Below are 8,561 nucleotides of genomic sequence, written 5' to 3' on the forward strand. Positions count from 1 at the left end.
GGCCTACTGGTGGCAAAAGCCAAATCACTGACTAGACCTGTATTTCTCCCGTTGTTGTCAATTTCTTTTTAGAATTAATGATTATTTATTATCTGTTTATTGGACAAATCAATTGTATTTGTCCTTTATCCTTGTAGTTACCAAAGTGATATATTGACTGTACAAAAAACATTTAGTTTGATGGATTACTACTTTTCACATAAACATTTAAAAAAGGTCACTGTTTTATTTTCATTGTTTATAAATATTGTATACATACTTGTGTAAAAAGATAAATATGTATCATATAGTACAGGACTACAGGTGTATGTTATTGTAAACATGTCAAGTTGTGTAGATTTGAGTGTGATTTGAAAATCTAGAATTTGCACTGGTAATAAACACATCTGCAAATGAAAAAGATTTTTATCTCCCTTGTCATTTTTTTTGGTATATTTGCATTAATCTTGCTGATTTTTTGAAAAAATAACCAGCCCCCCAAAGTTTTTGAATAATTTCATCAAAATAAAAATAAGAAGTTCCTGTAATTTCATGTAAAATTTTTATCCCAAGGGTTTTCTAGAGAGCCAATGACGTCATACACAATTTTGTGTGTATTCTATGAAACTGTTTTCCTCTAATTCTGTACAGCTTGCCTTGACTCTTCATGGGAACCATCTTTCTTTGTAATTGTAGTGGAGATCAGCTTCGTCAAAAATCTTTGAAAATGAAATGCAAAGAATGGCGAGTGTGTGACATCATTGGCTCCCTCTTTTACACTTGTACCCTTTTTACACAGGATTTTCTTAACCCCGGACTATCGCTAACCCCGTACTATCCTTAACCCCGTACTATTTTTTTTCCTTTTTACACATGCCAAATTGTTATTGCTAACCCCGGATAAGGAAAGCTTGCTTTTCACACACGAAACTCGCTAACCCCGGACTAGTGGTTTTTGTCGATCATTCGTAGTACAAGTACTTCACTCGTACCTTTTTACACACGCTACAATTTCCTTAACCCCGTACTATAGGTGGGGCCAAATTGCCATTTAGCCCCACCTATAGTACGGGGTTAAGCTTAGCCCACTTTCGTTTTACACTAGCAATCTTAACCCCGTACTATCGCTCTTAGCACCGCAATTGCTGGGATAACCCTGCTTTTTTGCAGGGCCAAATAATCCCGTACTAAAGGTGGGGTTAGCCCACTTTGCAAAAATGCTGTGTAAAAAGAAAGTGGGCTAAGCTTAACCCCGTACTATAGGTGGGGCTAAATGGCAATTTAGCCCCACCTATAGTACGGGGTTAAGGAAATTTTAGCTTGTGTAAAAAGGGTATTGGAGTAGTCTCAGACTTGGATGCATGCGCATAATACTGTTGTATGTGAAAATAAGCAAAAAGTATATTTACTCGAGGCAAAGTTATCAATATTTAATTTATCTCTTTGTAACTAGACAGTGATTTTCCGTTTAAAAAAATTGTCTTTTCCGTTTCTAAAAATCTATAATTCCGTTTCTGAAAATCTATAATTCCGTTTCAACTTGATCTAAAAATGGAAATTCTGTTTTGTCACTGAAAATGTACGCAGCAACAAACCTGAATTCAGTTTTGCAGAGGTGAATTCCATGAATTTTTATATGAAAGTATGAGAACCAAACAGAATTTCTGTTTTCTTTACCGGTAAAACGGAAAATCACTCCCTATATAACCAATTTAATGGTACTATTATAGCTATAGATATAAATTATCAAAATATTGACTCAACAAACAAAAGCCAACAGGACGCAGACTTTCAGTTTTCAAGTGTATTATACACAAAAGTATTTTCTTTTCCTTGTTCATTTATATTAAAAATATGTACGACATTGACATGTACAGCTTTTATACATAAACAAAATAATCCACATTTCAGTGTTGACAATTACAACAGCAGGGCAATTCCATAAAGTATGTCCCCCTCCATTCTCAATTTTTTTTGTACACTGTACCTTCCTTAAAATTAAAGTTCATAAAATTTATTTTCACATTCGTAAATAAACGATGTCAAAGACACCATTACAGAGGAAAATCACATATCAGAATACAAATCAGAATAAAATATTGATCTCTTTTGAGTTTCTACTTTATATGAAACAGTGTAATGCTCTTCCAAGCTATCATGGTTTAAGAAGTTCATGGGTTGAAGAAAGAGCGGAGAAAAAGGGGTTGGTTGATTCAATACTTTACGGACTTGCCGAGCATACATTTACGTGCACAATAGACAGTATATCACTTCAGTAAGGCAGAGCTGCCAAGTTGCATTTTGCATTTTCAGTATTCTTATCCCCCAAAATCAGTATTTTGACCAAAAAATCAGCATTTTTACCGTGTGAGATTAATATTTTGTATTTTTCCTCCAAAAAGTGTATTTCATAACAAAATGCTTAGCGCACTTGCCCATCATGGCGCTCAAGCTGCATGCAAGCTAAAATGCGCACTGCTCTTGCAGATGAAAAAAAAAAACATTGAAACTTGGGTATATCTCACCCTGGTTTTTACAAAATGATTGAAAAAAAAAAAGTTACCTGAAATTACATTGATCTAATAACCATATTTGTGTACGTTTTATGAAATAGAGACATATAGAGATGATTTTTCTCCATAAATTACGATTTTGTAAAAAACATATTTTTTAAAGAAAAAACGTACTGCCGTATTTAGGTTGCAAAAACGTACTAAATACGACTAAGACATACTGGTTGGCAGGTCTGGTAAGGGGCTTTAAAATAATATACATGCATTGATATTCATTCTCTATCCCCCCTCTCTCTCTCTCTCTCTGTCCTTCTCACTCCAACCATATACCTTTCTGTTAAAGTTCATTCTAAAAGTGTTTTAAAAATCATTTCTTCTCGAATTTCTGCTTTCAGTTAAAGCACACTTAAAAATTTTACTAAACAAAACAATTCAACAGTTCGGTACAGACTACCAGTACAAATAGTCAAATACTAACAACTGCAATAATAAGAGGACTTCTGATTATCAAAAGCATATGTTTTAAAATAATGATACAGGATTTTTCACTTAAAAACATGGGAAATCATTTGTTTCAAAATTCCAAATGGTGTAACTTGAAATATGAGCAGTGGATCTACTTCTCATGTAGTCCAGTACCACATGGTCTAAACCCATGCAGTCAACCATCAATTGGGTCTAACTGCTGTTCGGTCTCATTTAGTCTGATGCCCAGTTGGCCTAATTTCCATCATGTTGACTGAATATATTTTATCTTATCAAATAAAATTTAGTTCATTACGGTTCATTTTATCATACAGACTGAGTTGCTCCAAGACCAAGTTGATATAAGATGAAATGGGTATAGTCCAACCAAAAAAAATTGACAAAATGGTAGTTGGGCTACATGGCAATTGGACCAAATGGTGGTGGTGATTTTTTACCCGATTGCTAAGAAAGCATGAATGCTTGTGAGCAAGCAACCAGAGGACCGACAGCTTATAAAGGTCCTCTCTGAGGGACCTGGTAATGAGGATTACTGCCTTCAATACCAAAGGACACCAGTGCACCAAGTGGGAATCGAACCTGGGTCATCGGAATCTGAAACCCCCGCTCTATTGACTGAGCTTAGCAGACATCCTCATTGTAGATGAACTAGGATTAGACCATGTGGGAGGTGAAACAAAAAGTAAACAACAAGGTTGTAAACCGATCAGCGCTCCAAATGAAGCCTTATTGGCATTTTAGTTTTATGAAAAAAAAATTCACACTAATTAGTATTATTATCAGGCCTTCATTTTTGAGGAGTGCTATCGCACCGGCGCTCCTAAAAAATAACAAAATATCGCGCTCCTTATTAAAAAAAAAAACCTTCAACAAAGTTGCTGAAATTATACATTTCTTATATTCATGAAATAGGCATCTATTTTCCATAATTTCTAGAAATTATTTTGATTTAGTTGGAAACTACCGAAAAAATGAAGAATATTCACCTCTTTCTAGACTCTGATTTATGATGTTAATGTTCTGAGGAGCTCAATTGAACTCCTCGAAAAAATAAGGAGAGCGATTTATTGAGCTCCACAAAATTATAAACATGAAGGACTGTATTATTGGTTTTATGAAAAACACTAAATTTCTTCCGATAACATTGGCCCGATATGTGACATTCCAACTGATTCTTTGTCTTTTCTAACTGTGCAGTTCATATTCACATGTACAGTGTGTTAAACAATTACAATAGTGCAGACATCTTGGGAGCATTTTCATGAAACAAATAGTTAGTGATTTTCACTGACTACTGTTATAAGCTACTGCAAATCCTTGTATCTGATTGGTAGAGAGCATATTAGTCAGTGAAAAATCATTGATAAACTTTTCATGAAATGCTCCCATGGGAGATACATACATGAACTCAAGACATGGATGGGAAAATGATCACAAATTTCTGGAGAAAATTAAAGAATTTAAAAAAATCTAAATTAAGAGTGTGATATTGGCCATGTGCATGCAAGTTGTCTCACACAAAAAACAAAGATATGTAAAAGTGCATTTGTACATGTATATAGACAACCTTACTTTTACTACATATACGTACAGAATTCGAAAAGCACCATGCAAAATAAAATGAAAGAAATGAGTCCTGCAATACTAGTACACAATCCTATTTGCTGAAAAGTAACTTTTTATGGTTGCGTCGATTTACCAAACTCTTCATGCTAAAGACTTAAGATTTTGAAAAATACTGAGGAGTTGGTACAAAAAGATGGATATGTAGCCACTATACACAGAGTTTTGCAAATCTTATTGCAAATTTGGTCATTCATGAAAGAAAAGAAGTCATTCATTAAGAAAAGAAGTAAAGAGGATTATGAGACTGAAAAATTGCCATTTCCAAAGGCATTCGTCTACTCATATATAATTCTTCTCATATTATGACACAATACCATATCCCAACAACATTTGCTTTTGTACATCTTTTAATTTTGTTTCTCTTTAAAGGACAAGTCCACCCCAACAAAATTCTGATTTGAACAGAAAGAGAAAAATCAAACAAGCGTAACACTGAAAATTTCATCAAAATCGGATGTAAAATAAGAGAGTTACATGTATAACATTTTGAAGTTTCGCTTAATTTTTCATAACAGTTATATGCACATCCTGGTCTGTATGCAAATGAGGGAACCGATGACGTCACCCACTCACTATTTTTTTGTATGATATATGAAATATTTTGATTTTCTCGTCATTGCCATGTGAAACAAAGTTTCATTCCTCCCTGAACACATGTAATTCCATTATTTCAACATTTTGTGGTTCAAGCAAGGGGGTCCCAACTGTCAAATTTGTAAAAATTGTATAATTCTAACAATAAAAAACAAAAGAAATAGTGAGTGAGTGACATCATCGACTCTCTCATTTGCATATCACTGAGTTGAGCATAGAACTGTTTTGTGCAAAATAAGCGAAACTTTAAAATGTCATAACTTTCTTATTTTACATCCGATTTTGATGAAGTTTTCAGCGTTAGTCATGTTTGATTTTTCTCTATTTATCCAACTCAACTTTTTTCTGGGATGGACATGACCTTTAAGATGACATTCTAGCAAAACAAGTAGATGCTTCTCAATACATACACACAAATAGACTGATAACTTTTTTGACTTGGCAATAAAACTTCTCCTAAAACCAGAGTTCTATGCAAGTTCATTGCTAAAAGTTGTGATGGGAACATCACGTCTCTGTAACACAACATTAATTGTTATAAATACCAATGGCCAATCTGGGCCCCATCTTACAAAGAGTTACGATTGATCCAATCAATCGTAACTCCATGAAAATCCATCAGTGTCATAACTTTTTCTGTAAAAAATTTGCACAATGTCCTTTGTAAACAAAGAGAAGCACAGTGAATTTTCAAGAAAACAATGAATGCATGAATATACATCATAGCTAGAAAATATTTTGAACAAACATGAATAATACATGTTGACGTTGCTGGATGTCCATACATGTAGTTGAGATTGATTGGATCAATCGTAACTCTTTGTAAGACGGGGCCCTGGATCATCATGCATGCACATTTGTTCCAAACACTGATCATGAACCAATCAGTGTTATTCTTTCATACTTTCTATCCATCATAAACCTTTGTGTAACAAGGCCCTGATCAATTTATCATGGCATGTACATGTACGTTCTCCTGGGCCCCATCTTACAAAGAGTTACGATTGATCAGATCAATCGCAACTATGGAAAGCCAGCAACGTCAACATCTAAAAATGCATGTTTGTTCAAATTTGTTCTAGTTATCAATGTATATCCATATATTCATTGATTTCTTGACAATTTGGTGTGTTATTCTTTGTTTAAAAAGGACATTTTGCAAATTTCCTGTAGAAAAAATTATGACACTGATGGATTTCCATAGTTACGATTGATTGGATCAATCGTAACTCTATGTAAGACTGGGCCCAGATATCTGGAAAGTTTAAAGCAATGTTTAAAGTGGTCTCTGGGTTCTGCCAAACCGACTCCTACTTCTTGAAGAGGAACATACTGGCCAATGGTTTCTATCTTCACTTCAAACCTGAAATGCCCTTACATTTTCCAAATCACACGAGTCGAAAATTAATAGCGATCAATCACTAAATGAACTGACCAATCAGTGTCAATGTTACACTCGCATTAGGTTTAAAATACTGACCAGGGACCGATCAGTGCGGTTCTTTCATACTCGCAAATTCATCGCAAACCTTTGGGTTACGGAGCCCAAACTTGTGATGAGATGGAAGCATTAAACCTCCTCCTGCATTCTCAGAAAATCTCACAACTTCACAGGTTTTCCCACTTGGTCTTTCCCTTTGCACTCTCAGGCCTTGGAAACATCTGATCCAAAGTTCTGAGTTCTAGCTTTCCTAAGCCAAAGTTCTCTGAAAATCTCAAAATTTTTCAGAAATTCCAACATGACCTTACCTCCTCTCCTGATCCAAAGTTCTCAGAAGATTTCAAAACTTTGCAGGTTTTCCCCCTTGACCTTTCCCGATGCACTCCAAGGCCTTGGAAATATCTTAATCAAGGATCTCTAAAATTCTGAGTTCTAGTTGTCCGTTTTGGCAAGGGTCTGACAGCATACTATTGCGAGACACAGATTTTCAAATTGTTCTTGAATATCGTTTGAGCCAGATCTTGGGGGCAACTTTAGATAAATTGTCATCTGAAAGCATTCCATTGTGATTCTATTGTGAAAATATTAGGGGTGAAAATGGCTGTCATGAGGGCAAAATCGCTCATTGCCCTCACACTACTGAATGTACATAATAGTCCAGTAGATATGTGAAAAAGATGCTCGAATCTGGCAGAAAGTGTGAAATTTGGCATACAGGGGTATTTTGGGGCGCTGATTTCAAAAATTGCCGGCCCCAAGCGATTTGACCATCGGGTTGGCCGCCATTTTGAAATCAAAGATGGCCGCCATGAAAAATCATTAAATGTCATTTTCTTGAGTTTTACATGGCATGTGACACTGAAATTTGGCATATAGGGGTATTTTGAGGCACTGATTTCTAATATTGCCGGCCCCCAGCAATTTGACCATTTGGCCGGCGGCTAAATGGCCGCCATCTTGAAATCCAAGATGGCCGCCATGATATATTATTGCAATAATTTTCCAAATCACACGAGTCGAAAATTAATCCTGATGCTTGGAATTGGAACATGCTGACCAGTGCTTTTTAATCAATTCAGCATCTATAGTACTCGAATGAGCTCACAGGTATTCCAACTTGTCCTTTCCCATTTGTACTCCATTACAACAACTGATCCTAAGTTCTGAAATTCTATCTCTCCTGATCCAAAGTTCTCAGAAGATTTCAAAAGTTTGCAGGTTTTCCCACACAGCCTTTCCCACTGCTCTCTAAGGACATGAAAACATCTGATCCTAAGTTCTGAAATGCTAGCTCCCCTGAACCAATATTCTCAGAAAATCTCCAAAGTTTGCAGGTATTCCCACGTGATCTTTCCACATACACTCTACAGCCTTGGAAACATCTTGTCCGAAGTTCCGAGTTCTAGTAGTCCATATTAGCCAAGGTCATAAAGGAGACTACTGTGAGACCCCTGTGACGCCATTAGATGATCATGTTGTGATGGTGTTGCCTCGACCAATCAGGGCTCCGTAATACAAAGATAGCGATCAATCACTAAATGAACTGACCAATCAGTGTCAATGTTACACTCGCATTAGGTTTAAAATACTGACCAGGGACCAATCAGTGCGGTTCTTTCATACTCGCAAATTCATCGCAAACCTTTGGGTTACGGAGCCCAAACTTGTGATGAGATGGAAGCATTAAACCTCCTCCTGCATTCTCAGAAAATCTCACAACTTCACAGGTTTTCCCACTTGGTCTTTCCCTTTGCACTCTCAGGCCTTGGAAACATCTGATCCAAAGTTCTGAGTTCTAGCTTTCCTAAGCCAAAGTTCTCTGAAAATCTCAAAATTTTTCAGAAATTCCAACATGACCTTACCTCCTCTCCTGATCCAAAGTTCTCAGAAGATTTCAAAACTTTGCAGGTTTTCCCCCTTGA

Source organism: Lytechinus pictus, chromosome 9, assembly GCF_037042905.1.
Source record: "Lytechinus pictus isolate F3 Inbred chromosome 9, Lp3.0, whole genome shotgun sequence".
In the NCBI taxonomy this organism is placed as follows: Eukaryota; Metazoa; Echinodermata; class Echinoidea; order Temnopleuroida; family Toxopneustidae; genus Lytechinus; species Lytechinus pictus.